The 16,696-nt window shown below is 34.7% G+C and overlaps 1 pseudogene; it reads left to right on the top strand.

Annotated features, from left to right (window-relative positions):
* The window catches only part of LOC136833858 ((E3-independent) E2 ubiquitin-conjugating enzyme UBE2O-like), a 189,212-nt pseudogene that overhangs the window by 126,038 nt on the left and 46,478 nt on the right, over nt 1–16,696 (top strand).

The raw sequence follows: 16,696 nt of genomic DNA, 5'->3' as shown, positions 1-16,696 counted from the left end.
GGTGGGTACTAATTACTTTGTGCCTTTTGTCACACCTGCATTGCTTTCTGGCTTTTATCGTGTTATTTGTTCTGTTTGGTCTTCCATACTAACTCTTCAGTTTTTAGATTGTTCCAGTTATCACATCTCATTTGATTAAAAACAACTCTTTGGGCAAACACTGTGGTTATGATGAAATTGGACTAAGTGGTCTTCGTAACATAATGTAGTTTTATAACAATAAAAACAATTCTTCAAACTTATTTTTTGAGTTTCAATATGTAATTGCATTAAAGGCTGTTCTAAAAGGTAACAAATAGTTTTCCAGTCTTGATTTTTATATGATTGATAACTTACCATATAGAGTAGAATATAGAGCTAATTAATATACTTCATATTTTGTAATAATTATATCATTAATTGTTTCAGGATGGGTCACTAGAAGAATCCATACTTTCAACTGTCCTCTACCCAATTCATCATTTAGATGACCAAGAGTTTTTCCCTGGAGACTTTGTAGTAGAGCAAAGAGATAATAGTACCATTGATCCACATGAGTACGGTGTTGTGCAGAAGGTTGATCATGCAGGGAGGACGTCCATTGTGAAATGGTTCAGGACATACACTGCAGGGAGTGAACCTCAGTAAGTGGTGAATCTGAATGTTAAAGTGTTTTGTACTGGCTGAGTCAAGTAAATTATCTAAGGGAAGGTAATATTCTGATAGGTGTTCAGTGATGAAAATAAAGGGAAAATTGTTTCCCATCAAAACAAAATAGTTTATAGAAAATTTACTCATTTGAATTTCTGTGCAAAATCTCTTTGGGAAACTGTAAAAACAGTATACCCAACATTTATGTAAAATGAAAGGTGTATCCTTGAAAACAAGGAGTCTCCCAGATTCTGTAACCAGACTTATTGCACAGTGAAAGGGCAGTGAATCAGTCTATATATTATTAGGTAGAATATTTTTTAGTTTTTAGAGTGCAAAGAATGATATCTTTTACAAAGATCTATACATTACATAAGAATATCATTATACACAATTTCACACCTGCTTATCCTTTTTTGAGGGGTTAGATGTGAAATGAATTCTTTCCAGTCTTTTCTATTCTTTCTGTGAAAACTACATTCAGGTTTAGATCTTCATCTTATCCCCCTCTCTCTATGGTTTCCCAGGCCTTCACCCTGCTACCCCTGTATCTATTGCTTTTCTTATTCACTACTCCACATTCCTTCTCATTACTTCCAATCCATCTCAGTCTTTGAGATCTGTCTTTTTCCAGCCTCACGATGAACATCCCTCACCAGTTTCGTATTTGTAATATGATCTTCCTTTTCAAAGTCTCCATTTTTCTGGTCAGTGCCAGTTCTTATGCTGTATAGATTAGTACAGGCCTTTAGTACCTATCTTATGTCTTTACAGACAACAAAACTTAGACCTAAACACCAGTTGACTGTAAATTTGAGACTGGATATTTAAATTGTATGTTTGAGTTTGGAAAATTAAAATTTATTGGCCACCATGGCCAATAACTTTTAATTTGGACTTAATTTCCAATAACTTTATTGTTTTCAGGCCACAGCTATTGAGTGAACAAGAAGTTAGTGTATATGATCTTCGGGATCACCCAGATTTCCGTTATCGTCCAGGCTCAGTTGTTATAAGAGTTGCAAACTTTGAGGAAAATCAGACTTGCTCAACTGGTCAGGTGCTTGATAATTTTCCCTCTGGTGAAGTAAGTAGTAATATTTTTATAGTTCATAATTGTTTTAGACATTTCAAGCTTTTAAATAGAATCCCATTAGTGTTTGTTTGTACATACCTATTAATCATAAATAGCTTTATTTTGCGAGAACAGGTCCCACACCAACGTGGTAGATCTTAAAAGAATAAAGTCCCCCTGTGTATCCCCTGGATGGCGTCACATCATTCCTCCTTGTGGGTATGTTTTGAACAGATGTATGCTACTGTGCTCTCCCAGGATTAGTATCGCTGATTTTTTGTGATCAAGATGTGTCATTTATTATGCTTCAGCCCCTCAGTTTCCTAACATATTTTTCTTCATTCTCATGTGCTGTGTGTAGTCTTACAGTATGTGAATTTTACACTTAATTTGGTGCATTTTACTCTGAATCCTTGCTTGCGTCCAGCCTTTCGTTATTTTTATTCCAGGAATTTCTGGTCTTTTGCTTCTGGGTTTTCAGTAGTTTACAAAGACAATAAATTTCAGAATTGATTTTGTATTGAATATCAGGAATTATCTTTAATTTGCTATTGCACAGTAATTTCTCCCCACTGCTTGATATGAGAACTTGCTAAAGTTAAAAGGCTTTGTATTTCATAATTTTTTATTTGTTGCTTCTTTTATTCAGAGAATTTTGTTTATTACTTAACAGTAACAGTTACAATCGGTTCTCCATTTCTGTACTAGCATTTCATTAATGCTTGTTACTTTTGCTGTTAATAACATTAAGCTGTGATTTTGTAGTATTGTGATTGTATTGTGATTGGTATCTTTCCTTCTATTTTTGCTTTTTTTCTGGAAAGTATGATTAATACAATTCTGCTATACTGTATTGTGTTAGCATGGGGTCACAGGGCAAGTGCTGTAACTCCTGCATGTCACTTTTGGGTAAAACATGCATTTGAAGTTTTCTTTGTGCAGGGACTAAGTGTTCAGTGTAGAAAACTTGTTGTGTGTGTGTGTGTGTGTGTGTGGGTTTGCCAGTGAATCAGTGGTTACTCTATCCTCACAGATTACTATTTAAGTGTAGTTTATCCAAGACTGCAGATGATGTGTCTTCTGATTTTTCCTCATCCCATTTGTTTCATGTCCATGGTTGTCAAGACTCAGATCTCATCAGTTGAGTTTTTTTTTATGCTGCTGCCTCATGTCACGCCCAAGGTAAGGAATGTAGGCCCATCTCCAGTCTCAGACCTCTTTTTCTTCTCCCCTGACAAAGCCTCACCTCCTTGGAAGTCTCTTGCTTCAGTTCACACCTGGAAAGGATTTTTGTATATTATTGTGTGCTCTGTCAGTCTCAGGATTTGTTCTTCCTACTTGTGTCCCCCATTCTCTTGTGATAACTGCCACCCCTCTATGATGTTCCACGTGTTCAATGAATGCCTCTTTCATCATTTGTCTTTAGAAGAAGGTTGCCTTAGTGCTCTGGGATTAGCTCTTGGCCATAATTGATTCATCTATGGAGTAGTTAATTGCAGGTCCCTTGTCTTTCACTTCATGACTGCCACTTGCTGTCTCTTTGCTCTGACTTATACTTCCACAGCTTTTTTTGATGTCTGTGAGGAGGACCCCTTTATCTTAGTGTTTTGTGTTCTTGACTATACTTTTCACTCTGCTTTCACCAGAGTTGAGATATTTGAAATTGAATCAGTAACTGAAAGCAACAATTAGTTTATGAAATTTGACTCAGTTAATTGTAACCTCAGTTTGTTTTTTATCCTTTTCATGGATAAAAATTCTTGTTCGCATCTGTATTGTGTTCCAGAATGACATAATATAACACTGGTCAACATCAAACAATTGTGATACGTGTGCACTTATGGAATTACTCCTGTATCAAATATAACAGTCACTTATAGTAGTGGTATATATATGCCACCAAAAATTATCAATGCTTGGGTCTTCAATGCAGTTTGTTCCTCAGGTTGCTCCTGAATATTCTTTTTAATAGATAAGGATTATTGTTAAAAGAAGACAACGTTTATTAATGACTCCAGCCCTAATCAGTGCTAATGGAACAGCTAAATAAAAAAAGTAATTATTGTGTTTTCGATGAGACTTGATTTCAGTAAAACTCATTTCTAGCCACAAGTTACTTAAATTCCCATTATTTTTTTTATTCAGTTATCATTATCATGAATATTTGATTTGATTTATTTTTCATTTATTTCTTTGCCATAATTTTCTTTGGATGAGCATGCATGGTTTTTCTTTTATATCTTGGGTTCAGTGCACCACTTGCAATCATCCAGTGTGCCACAGGTTGGCCATCCTTGGCATAGGTACTGGATATCCCAAGATTTATGTGTTTCCACCTGTAAACAAGTAGAAAAATCAAGTTATTCCAGGAGACGTGAGAATCCAACACTTGCAAAACTGGTGCTAGTCTTAGAACACTTTATTCTACCATAACAATGGCAAGTTCTTAATTTGTGAGTTTCATTACAAGGCAGCTTAGCTAGAAATACAAATATACACAAGGTTGAATGCTGTAACTTGTTATTCCTTTATTTTATTTATGTGATTTAGTACATTTTTCATAAAATCTATTTGCAGGTCAGTGTCTGGTGGGTAGATGGAAAAGTATCTGTCTGTTATCCTCAAGATCTTTATAAGGTTGGTGAATATGATTCTGATGATGGTGAATTATGGGATGATACAGCATCTGATGAGTCTTGGGAGACTGAGAGTGAGCACTCGGTTATTGCAGAGTAAGTGTTTTGTCATTTTTTCTTTGTCAAAATTATATTGTAGAGATGTTTTATTTTTGTACTGGTAACATATTTGTTGTCAGATTAGATGCTTGAGAGACCACAGTCACAGTATGGATTAACTCATGGTAAAAATTAATGCCTTTTTGAGTGGTAGAAGAAACTGTGAAAACCTGTCCCTTATATTAGATGGGAGGTTTGAACATATTTTTGGTTTAATAAATGTAGTAGAATTTTGCAGTAGCTAAACTTGCATTGTGATATTATTGAAGTTCTTCAAAGTATGTACTATGTTGTTCAACCAAATACTGTACAGCTTGCATTTTAATTACTGTACTGAGGAATATTTTTATCTTGACAGAGAAAGTGAGAGTGAGAGTGAAGGAGCTCTTAAAACAAGACTGGTGGCCAATATTGAAAAAGCAAGAATAGCTATGAGTCGTCTTGAAGAGATTTTCACTCAGAATCCTGCTTTACAAACAACTGCTGTAATGAAGCAACTGTTAGATTGTTACAAAGAGTGCAGGTAGGGGGCTCACATTAGCTTTTATTATGTTCTTTTAAAAATATTATTAGTTCAAGTGATGCATTGTTGCTGGGTGGGTTATTGATTTTGGGTACAAGAATATATATAATTTCAGTTTTAGTTACATCTGCTTTTAAACTTTAGTAAAGTTAACTTTTGTTTTGAGCATAATTATTGTTGTAATGATCATGGATATATTGTAAGGTATAGTTGGTTTGAACTGTAGAATATTAAAAATTGTTCAGGGGCCAGGACAACTTTGTTCATGACAAACCCATTAGTCATCAGTAGCCTTAATTCATGTTATGGCTTTCCAGCCATATCAACATGTTTGTTCCTAAAAGATCAAGACCTTACTGCATGTGCCAAGGGTACTTACAAGATGCCCTTATCAGTATTCATTGTCATGTGACTTGGCTGTATTCATACATTTTCAGTGTTTTTTACACATGATTTTGTCTGTTTTACTGTTTATTTGTCATTCATTTTATTTTAATTCTGTATTCATTTTTGTATCATTATATAGTAGTCTCCTTGATGATTTGTTTGTAGTGTTTTGCAATTTTTTGGAGGGTAATTATGCAGTGCTTACTTTTTGGGCCAGTTGAGGCCCTTGCCACTGAATGTGGGGTCTGATTTTCATTTGGGGATTTTTACCATAAATATGAGTGCTTAACATTTTTCACAGTAAAAACTTTCATGTCATAGTACAGTTAGAATAGGAGCCCATTTTGTAAGGTACATCTTGTTCACTGTCTAAATTTAGGCCCTAATGTAGTGTCCAAATTTCTAACAATAAGGAAATGCTTGTTGGTTAGAGGATTACTGCTATCATTGATGCAGGTGTTCATGGGGTATTTCATGTTTATTTTGTTAAAATGATGGCACTGTTGATCAATAGTAGTTCTTCAGGTGACTGTGTATCATCATCCAAGACCATTAGAAAGGAGTAGCTTTGATATCACATTTTCTTTGCACAGTCTAATGACATTGAAGATGGAGATATGGCCTAAAAACATAGTCATAGTAGCATTAACAACATCACTGCCTGCTAAAGTTAAAAAGTCAGGTTTTTTCTGGAGCAGCCATATTTCCCAGCAATTTCATAGGTAGCAGAAAGAACAACATGGATTTTTCTATCCCTTTACAGCTTTCACCAGTTCTGTTCAGAGTGGCATGTTGTGGCTCATCAAGGAAATTCTGACCGCACAAAACTGGTCATAGATGAGTCTTGCCAGGCAGTGATAAGTGTTGAATGATGGACTGAATGTTCTCCTTGCTCCTTGCTTGTGTTTATAGGATTTTGTGCAAACTGCTCTTTGAATGAATACTGTGCTGAGCTATTGATTATTTTTAATGACAAGCTGGTACTGGTTGAGGGACATTAGTGTTCTTCCACTTCTTTTCTTAGTCATTCATCTTACCTCTCAAGGATCATATAGGTAAATAAGTTTTTATTTAAAATTTTGATTTTTAACCCCTTATAAATGTATCTTGAATCTAGATGCTTGCCTACCAACAGCCACTAAGTCTTGTTAAACCATAAGATACATTTGATGACCTTAAGGTTGAACTAGTTTCATCAAAGATATCCTTGATATAGGTTCACAATCCCATATCCAAAACCCTTGGAGCCTGCTGTGTTTTGATTTTTGGGTTTTTTCAGGATTGCAGAACTGAAACTTGCTCCTTAAATACACGGGTAAAGTTTATTCCAGCAAAAACATTCTGTAAAACTAGAAAATATACAGCATCAAAAAGAACTTTAGTTTGTGTATATTCTGTACTCGTGTATCATTTGGTATGATCCTTAAAAGTTTGTCTCAAAACATGATTTCATAACATATACAGGAAGTCCCTGGTTAACGACAGTCTCGACTTACACAGTTCTGGTCTTACGGCGCTAATAAAAAATATTCATAAAAGTTCTGGTTCAGACATACACCGAAATTTCCGAAGTTACGACACCTGGCCAGGCTGGGTAGTAGTTTTAGTTTTCTGTAAAAGAAAACTATTGAGATGGCTTTGTCTGTCTGTCCACACTTTTTCTGTCTGCCCTCAGATCTTAAAAAATACTGAGGCTAGAGGGCTACAAATTGGTATGTTGATCGTCCACCCTCCAATCATCAAACATAACAAATTGCCTCCCTCTATCCTCAGAAGTTTTTATTTTATTTAAGGTTAAAGTTAGCCATGATCGTGCATCTGGCACCACTGTAGGTGCCACAACGCAAGCCACCACCAGGCTATGGCTGAAAGTTTCATGGGCTGCTGCTGAAAGTTTCATACAGCATGAGGGGGCTGCCAACCACCAAATTCTGAGAAATTTTCAAATGTTAGTTGTTAACAGTTTTCAACTGTTTTATGTCTAAATAAGCATATCCTGAAGCAATAATGCTAAAAAAAAATTTAGATAGGTTTATTGACAATTTTGTCCATCACTTGTATGACACTGAACCACAAATTGTGAAAAAGACTTGTAAAAATGTCTGTATGAATAATTCAGGATAGGTCCAAGTGAGTTATGGACTGCTTTTGACAGTTTTATGCACAAATAAACATATCTAGAAATGTTATTGCTAAAAAAGATTGTTTAGATTGGTTCATGTACAATTTTGTTCATCGCTTGTACGGCACTGTGAATGACAGATTGTAAAAAATGTAAGTAATAGTCTGTGAGTGATCTTAGATTGTATCAAGCTTGAGATATACACTATTTTGGACCATTTTATATGTAAATAAACATATCTTGAAACGTTATTGCTAAAAGAATATTTAGATTGGTTCATGGACAATTTTCTTCATTGCTTTTATGGCACTGTGAATGACAAATTGTAAAAAAAAGCTTGAAAAACAAATGTGATAAATAAAATTTATACAAAAATAATTGTTCCCCATTAAAATATCCCATTTTCTGTAGCATTAGCATAATAGAGAAAACAGCTTATGGGGTGAAGTATTCTAAATATTTTTTATTTTCTCTCATTTTTGAGTCCAGAAATATTGTTCTTTTGCTGTTTCCTGAAAATTTACTTTTTTTTTTTCAAAATTAAATGCTTTGATCTCCAAGAAGACTGAAACAAGACGTGTTTATTTAGTATTATTTGTAGAATCAGTGGTAAAAGTTAGAGGGATTTAATCTTCAATCATTAGGTTAAAGTCATTTACTTTATAGAATGAGGCCTTATGACGTTGGCGCTCCCCATAAATGCAAATTTAGGTAATATATATATATTCATTTGATTATATTACAAATTTCAGGGCATATATCTTATATGATGAAATAGTTTTAGTGCAAAAGTCAGCTCTCTAACTGTCATAGTTTCATAGTTATTACAAAATAGGCTATAATTTTTTCTCTTGCTATTTTCTCAAAACTTACTTTTTTTTTTTTAAATAAATGCTTCAATCTCTAAGATGACTGAACTAAATTCAGTGAAAATTTTACATCTTGTATAATAACTATATATCTATAACTACAAGAGTGGAAAATTATTTTTGAGTGCAACTTTTTTTTGCCATATTGTTTTCGAAAAGTTTCAAAATGGTTTTTTCATCTGCAAAATTTATGAGCTTAGAGGTAGAATATCTTTATTTCCCAACCTGTATTTTTTTGGTATTAGCTGTATAATAAGTGGTAAAAATTTTAAGCAAATCCCTTCAGTCATAAGGTAGAATGAAGCAATTTCTGTATAATGGGGCCTTATGGCGAGGGCGCTCCCCTTAAACGATGTACAGAAAACTCAGTTGCACCAAAGAAACTTTGGTGCATTTTTTACTTGTTTGTTATTGCTCTCTCTCTCTCTCTCTCTCTCTCTCTCTCTCTCTCTCTCTCTCTCTCTCTCTCTCTCTCTCTCTCTCTCTCTCTCTCTCTCTCTCTCTCTCAATATTCACTAATTACTGTATTTTCATTTTATTTTTATGACTAAATATATTTTTTATGATAAAAATATGATTTACTAATTTAAAATATTAATATTAATGTAAAAACAGCTAAATATCAATAAAATTTAAAGTAAAATTCCCCAGTATTGAACTATTATCATTGTAATATGTTCTGTATAAAAACCATCCTGACATTTGTAATTGTTTTACTGATGTAAATATAACTCAACATGACTACGCTATTAGCTCTTCTCTCTCTCTCTCTCACTAGTGCATGAGTTGTATTTTTTTCTCTCTCTCTCTCTCTCTCTCTCTCTCTCTCTCTCTCTCTCTCTCTCTCTCTCTCTCTCTCCCCCTGAGATGACAACATGCATGTATTTTTATTTGGCTGGAAGGTTTGCTTGCTATAATTACAGCTTTTAGCGATAACTAGGTGATTTATGTGGGTATACAGTATCAGTAATCTTAAAATTATCATTATTTCTTATTGTATTGATGTTTGATTATTTTGAACTTTTGTATTACAATACTGTTCACTAGTGCATGAGTTGTATTTTTGTTCTCTCTTTCTCTCTCTCTCAGAGTATGGTAAAAAATGATTTACTGACTTTCAAATGTTAATGTTAATGTAAATGCAGGAAAATATCAATTCATTAAGGAAAATATAGTAAATTAGGTAAGATTTTAGCACAATTCTCTGCTTTTCCCAGTCTTTTATAGATATGTGGAAAATCCAGATACTGACGTTAGTCAGTAGCTGAATGAAAGAAGTGACAATATTTTAATGAACAACCATATACTCAGACTGCCATGTAATTTCATAATTAGCATATCATAGACAAGGCTATGTATTTTCACCAAATGTTGTTACAGTACTTAAATTCCTCAGTTGAATCAACCCTGAACAGTAGATGTTGTAAGTTAAGTGTTGAACTAAATTAGCCTAATTTTTTGGTAGATGTATGGAAATTGTTCACAAAATACTGAAATCAAACTGTGTGAGATTTGAATTTTTTAAATGTTAAAAGCAGTGGTAACCTACCATAGCTGTATCTTACAAAGCCAGCAATCCAAAGATAGTACTAGTGACTTTTTCTGTAAGTGCTAAATTAAGAATTCACTTTAATTACTCTTGACAGCACCAAAGTGAGAGAGGGTTACAATGAATTATGGTTAATAAGGGAAAAATGGGAAGTGAATTTGTAATAAATGTTTGTCAAGATCCCTTTGACAGCACCACAGGTTCATGAAAAGCAAGGAAGGTGATGCAGAGATATACCTGTGGATCCAGGTTATGCATGCATACTGAGGCCACCTGAATAATATAAAAAATTGGGATATGAATAGGCACAGATATGATTGATACAGTTATGGTAAAAAAATTGTATCTGACAAAGTTTGAAAGTTATTTTACCCACAGGCTTTTATTTTCAGGTATATGGACAAGTTGATGGGAACAAGTTTCTTCCATGAAAGCAATTTCCAAGGCCTCATAGAAAAAGTACGTGAAAGAGGACGTGCATCAGCAACCCAGAGAATGACAGAGCAGATCAATCGCCTCTTTTCAACCTCAGAAAATGAAGTTAGTTCATTTAGTTCCATGGGAAACTCTGCAGAAGAGAATCAGCAACAACAGTGTGTCATGAAAAATGATAGTGGGAAATCTGAAGTCATGAAAACTAATAGAATTAGTCCAAGTAACAAAGACTTGAAAAATGCCAAAGATGGAGGCTCCTGTAATATGGAGAGTGACTTAATATCATCCAAAGAAGCAATACTTAGTAGCACTGCAACATTGTCAGAAAATTTGGCAAATCTCAGTCTTTCACAGGGGTGAGTAGCACATTAAGGTCTGTTTGTATTATTCATATAAATTATCAAACTGAATATATTTGACATTAAGATTGTATTTAGACTTTTACCATATTGAAGGCACAAACACTATTCATGTTCATCATTTTGCTGATCACAAGTACTGTAGTATTATAATGGATGAGTATAGGAGGAGTATTGTATCCTAATAACAAGTTTGGAAACAGTTGCCTGTATTGAAAATTCAAGTCACTCAGCCTTGTTTTTAGTATATAATGATGGATTACTCCAGACTGAAAGTTTTTGGATCTCTCTTTCTGATCCTTTTTTCATGCGTGTGTTGTTTGCTTTAAGTGCCAAGTCCCACTGTGATTCTTTTCTCGTTATTTATTGTTTTCTTCAAGTTTGGAAAGGAGTTGCCTGTCCCTTTGACTTTGCTATTCAGTAAAATAATACAGCAAATCAGCTGTTTCATTTTTATATGATAATCATTCGTTCATTCTCTGCCAAAGCTATTGAATGCTTTTTTATGGTTTAACATTTTGTAGTGTTTGTGCACTTCCACCACAGAGGTGACATGATGTCAGACAGCCCAGTACCAAAAATCTTCTGTTCCTTCCACTGAAAAACTTTGGAACATTATTTTTGAGTGTTATGTATGTTGATGCTCAGAAGTTTAAGAGAGGCTGTAATAATACTTTGCCATGAAACTTTTTTTTTTTTGCTTTCTCAACAACTGCTTATGTATGTATACATTTGTGTTTTAATAAAATGTATTTATTTATTACTGTACATGTAGAAAATTACCATGTATTACTTCTCTTGGAAATGATTTTTTTTATATATTAGAATTGAATCCATGGAATGACATTTTGGATTTTTACAAATGATTGTGTACCCATGTTCATTTTTAATGATAATGATCATAATCAGTGACTTGTTACTACTACTACCACCTTTAGCATCAACTTTAAATTTCCCCATCCATCATGCAACTCTAGTCAGTTTCCTGTATGTCTTCAATGAATTACTTTGTTCCTTGATAAATTTTTTCATACCTCTTATGTGCTCATACCTGGAGGCACCACCTGCTGATGCTGAGATGCCATCTTGACAATTTAGAAGCTCTTCTGGAACTCATTGTATTATTGTATATGTGATCCAGTCTTGCTTTCCATCTATCATTTAGCCAAATGTTATTCTTACTCCTTATTAAAATCACTTGCCATGATTACATTTATACCTACATTATGAATCTTCCTCTCCTCGTTTTCTAGCTAAAACTAATTTTTATTTCCCCCTCACCATTTCATCCATCGACTTATTTTTCTTTGACTATATTTTAACTAATAATCTAGTACTGGCAATCCGATTTTACGGCGCTTGTTTACAATGATAGCCAGATCTGATAACCGGTTATCGGGTGACCTCTTATGATCGCCTCTTATCATTCTTCTTATGCGGTGCTGATCACATTCATTAACCGGAGATCAAAACTGAGTTCATCGTCGGGAACGGGAACCTCACCGATAACTGGGGACTGCCTGTAACCTAGTAACAGATTTTCCTCACACATCCCGAAGATTCCTGATGAATGAATATTCTTGTGAGACCATTCAATAAAACAGTCATTGCCATCATAAACATTTTTCATTAGCTTTTCACCCACTGTCTACACATCTTGCATACTTTTTGCCTGAGCTTCCATCAGGTCCAGGTCTTCATGTACCCTCTTTTCCTTAATTTCATGGACTCTCTTACAGGTCATTGTCTTACTGCATTCATATCTACTGCTTTGTTAATCAACTGTTCCTCATCCCTTCTCATGCTGTGCCCAAACCATGTCAGTTTTTGATATCTTATTACAACAGTGAAGCCATGAACCCTTTTAACTTAATTAACCAGCATCAAGTATTGAACCTGTTGTTGTGTGCCATTGCTTGAAATGAAATGTTTGACGTGACTTAGTATATGTGATCTTTATTTGAATTATGCATAAATTTTTTTTTTCAGTAAATCTAGTCGATCAGATAAGGTCACTGATGGAGGACGAACTAGAGGAGGGGAACTAAGACATAAGAGAATGAGCGAGACAGACATGACTTTGCATGATAAAACATGCATTGATTCTCGAATGAAAGATTCAAAGAGCTGCAATGACCTAAAGGTGAGTAATTATATTATGTATATGTATATAAACTTTATATGATGAAAACAGTGGTTGGATAAGGTTAGAAGGAGGTGATGATGCTGACTGGAAGAAGTGAAGACTGCTGTCATTCAGGAGGTAAGGTATGAAGGAACTATCATCAAAACAGTCATTAGTGATGTGAAGCGTAAATTCTGTTTGAATGACAATGAGACATGAATAAATGGTAGAAAAATATACACAGATGTGATAGAAGTGAGGTAAATAAATGTTAGAGTAATTTAGATTAAGATGACCTTAGTAAAAAAGGTGATGCAAGTGTTCTTGGTAACTTCCTGCAGTCAGGAAAACCAGAAGAAAAATAATTTTGGAAAGTGCTGTGTTTAGGCCCCATATGAATAGCCAGAGTTATTGAGTAAAATCTACTCTAGGAGAAAGAAAATAAGAGCAAGAAACATTATTGGAATTCTGCTATAACCAAGTTGATGGCTTTTAAGGAAGAAGGCCATCAGAAGGAAAGAAGACTGGCAAGAGCTAGTCCAAAATGAGCACTTCCATGCAGAAAGATTTGCTATGGGGGGATCTCCAAACTTTGAGCACTCACAGAAGCAGTGGGTCTCCAGTAGAAGAAAGTGGCACAACAAAGATAGTATATCTTAGTTGGCACAGACCAGAGCTGATTAACAGCTCTCCTAGCTGGCCCGAATAGACTTATTTTAGGCTAAAACCAATTGGTTACTCCGGGATGCTTATTGTGGAATCGAACCACATTATGGAAATGAATTTCTATCACCAGAAACAAATTCCTTTAACTCTTCATAAATTGAAAGATCAATGACAGTCTGAAGCTGGTAACAAAAGGGCTACAACAGGCATAATTAGTGAATACAGGTAAAACATATGCATATCTGGTGGATATGAGACGACTGATGCAACACCATATCCAAGGATAGTTCATAACTAACCACTAATGTCCTGGGCAAGGGAGGGTCCTTACAGAACACCAGAGCACAAGTCTAAAATAGAGCCATCATAGTCAAGAAAAAATTTTCTACCAAAGGATTATATCTGTTGAAGACAGATTCTGAAAACTCTCATGTTGTAGAGGAAGCACCTTGCTTGTGGAAAGCAGTGCATGAAGAGCAAAACAAGGAATCTTCCCATATGCAAGAGACCTTGAGAGGCCAGCCGTGGACTAGTAATTCAAGTGTAAACCTCATTAAGGCTGGAGAAGTTAACAACACCGTTACAGCAGTCAAGGGTGATTCAAAATGCAACTGGAAGGGTCCAAGAAAAGTGACACCATCGTACTAAGACTCATAAGGTCAAGTATTGAGTGAATGAATTACCAACAAAGACTTGTAAGGTCAACTAGTCGAGGGCACAGGAATACTAAAATAAAATAATACCAAATACTAAAATAAAATATTGTTCAGTTAAACAAGGCTGCATGAAAAAAACTAGAGACAGACAGTGCAAGGATCTTAACAGATGAGAACATGGCAAATCATAACTAAAATAAGACACCTAGGGAAGAGATGTAGTGGTGAGGAAAAGACCACTGTTGTCATTGGAAGCCACAGTCTCTCCCAGTTGTTGATGAGGAGTCTTGGCAAAAGAGCTGCATGGAATGGCCACAGTGCAAGAATCACTGAAAAACTACACTCACCGATGTTAAGCTAGATAATCTCACACAGATAAAACAATGACTGAGGGGAAGAATGAAATTTGTGGAATGAGACAGGGCCCAAAAACTTGTCAGCAGCCATCTCAGACTGAAGGAGAATCATTAAGTCCATGGTAAGAAGATTGAAAGAGAGATTAGTCTCCACTGTTAACTGCCTAAGGTGCTTCTGCATAAGTTCCTGGAGCACGACTAGGGCAGAAGAGGTATTGAGCAGCATTGAATACCAAGTCAACAGGGTTAATGTGAAATGGAACCTCATCAGGCAAGAGAACATTTGTTGACATTATTTATTAATTTAATTTTTGTCAGGTTAATTTGGGGTAATTGGTTTTCAGGTACCTTTGGAATCAGAGAGTGGTGTCACTGAAGCACGATACTTACATCACACATGTGAGACTCAGTTGTGTTCACTGAAAAGCTCAACTGCAGGTAAAACACGAGGAAGTTGTAGATTGGGACATTTTGATATGAGGCAAGCTTGTCAGGTAAGGGAATTCAGTATTGGTGAGATAGTAGTGTTTTCAACAGAAATAAATGTTCAGTAGCTATCACTTAAATTTCAAATCAAAGCAAAAAATTGCAGAGTTTTTCCTTTATCTTAGAATCATTAAAAATTGTATTTATGTAGTAAAGGAGGAAGTGATATACAACCCAACCTTGAAAATTTGGCATCCGTGGTCCGGGAACTCCCATGATCAGTGACAAAGAATCAGCCGCCATTAGTTCTTGAGCAACGCCACATTTCAGTTTTGAATTACAAAATTTCAGAACTGGAAGCTTGCTATGAAATATAAAAGCGCAGTTTATTTCCAATGAATACAATCTGTGAAACAAAAAATGTACATGAAAAAGAACCATAATTTGCGTATATATTAGTGTATCTTCCAATCTCGTGTGTCATATGCTCATTAAAATTTTGTCTAAAAACATGATTTCATCATATACATCATGTACAGTCAACCCCCGGTATTTGCGTGGGATGCATACCCCAACCCACTGCAAATAGCTAAAATTCACGAATACTGGACACCCCTCTAAAAACACTTATAACTGCCTATTTTGATAGTTCAAACACCAAAAAACCCCTCTAAAAATGCTTGTATCCGAGTAATTTAATAGTTTTATGACAAAAAGTGCATTTAGTAATGAAAATATAAAAATACAGTAATTAGTGAATATTCATGAAAAATACTGCAAAAGGTGAATTTTTCATGAATAATGTGTTATATTCATGAGAAAAACCATAAAGGTGAAACCGTGAACTGGAACCGTGAATACGGGGGTCACTGTACTGTATAGTGCAAGATGTATTTTCAGTAGATTATGCTATGCTAGGCTCTTCTATGCCTGTCATTTTTCAGTAGATACCATTGAGTAGCTTTTAACTAACAAATTGGTCAAACTAACGTTCACTAGGTTAAATGTGAATCTTATACTTTAAAATCAGGCTTGCCAACATTATGACTTGTCTTGTCACTATTTCTTATAACCAACAACAACCATTTACTACAGCATGCAAGACACTGGCATAAACAATTGCAAAATATTTGACTTTGTTCGAATCGAGAATATTAACAGCCAAGTCGATGTCAGTTACCATAGCTAAACACATTTATTAAAGTTTGCGTTATTAGTTTCCAATTTTTGTTAAAAATTTGCTAATTTTCAACGGTGAATTGAAAAGAATAAATCATTATTCATCCTTCACTCAGTAAATCAGAAAGTTTTAAGAAAGTATGCCACTAAATTTATGGTTGTAGCTGTGGCAGAAGAAATGGATAATGTGCAGGCCACAAAAAGTTTTGAAAGTAGTTAAAACAACATCTGAAGATGGCAAAACCACAAAACATTTTAATCTACTGCATTTATAAATAAATTAAGTTGCATTTTTAAACTCTGCTTTTATAATTTATTTATAAACGAATCTCCGAAATGCGTTTCATTTAGCAACTAATGGCTATGGTGATGTCACTACTGTGCAATATTACAGTGAATGATTGAATTTAAGGATAGCAAATTCAGGACATTGCAGTTAGCCAACAGTTTGTGAAGAAAAATGAAGTTTGAAACAACAGAAGGAATTGCTTTCAAAACTTTAGTTAGTTATAGACTGGTAATATGTAAAACCAATCGTAGAAAGAAAAAAGTCAGTCAGGAGAGATACAAGAAGACATAGTAAATGGAAACGAGAAAAATGTTT

Source organism: Macrobrachium rosenbergii, chromosome 52 (genome assembly GCF_040412425.1).
Source record: "Macrobrachium rosenbergii isolate ZJJX-2024 chromosome 52, ASM4041242v1, whole genome shotgun sequence".
NCBI lineage: Eukaryota > Metazoa > Arthropoda > Malacostraca > Decapoda > Palaemonidae > Macrobrachium > Macrobrachium rosenbergii.
The sequence above is the reverse complement of the archived record's forward strand: the minus strand, read 5'-3'. Positions and strand labels throughout refer to the sequence as shown.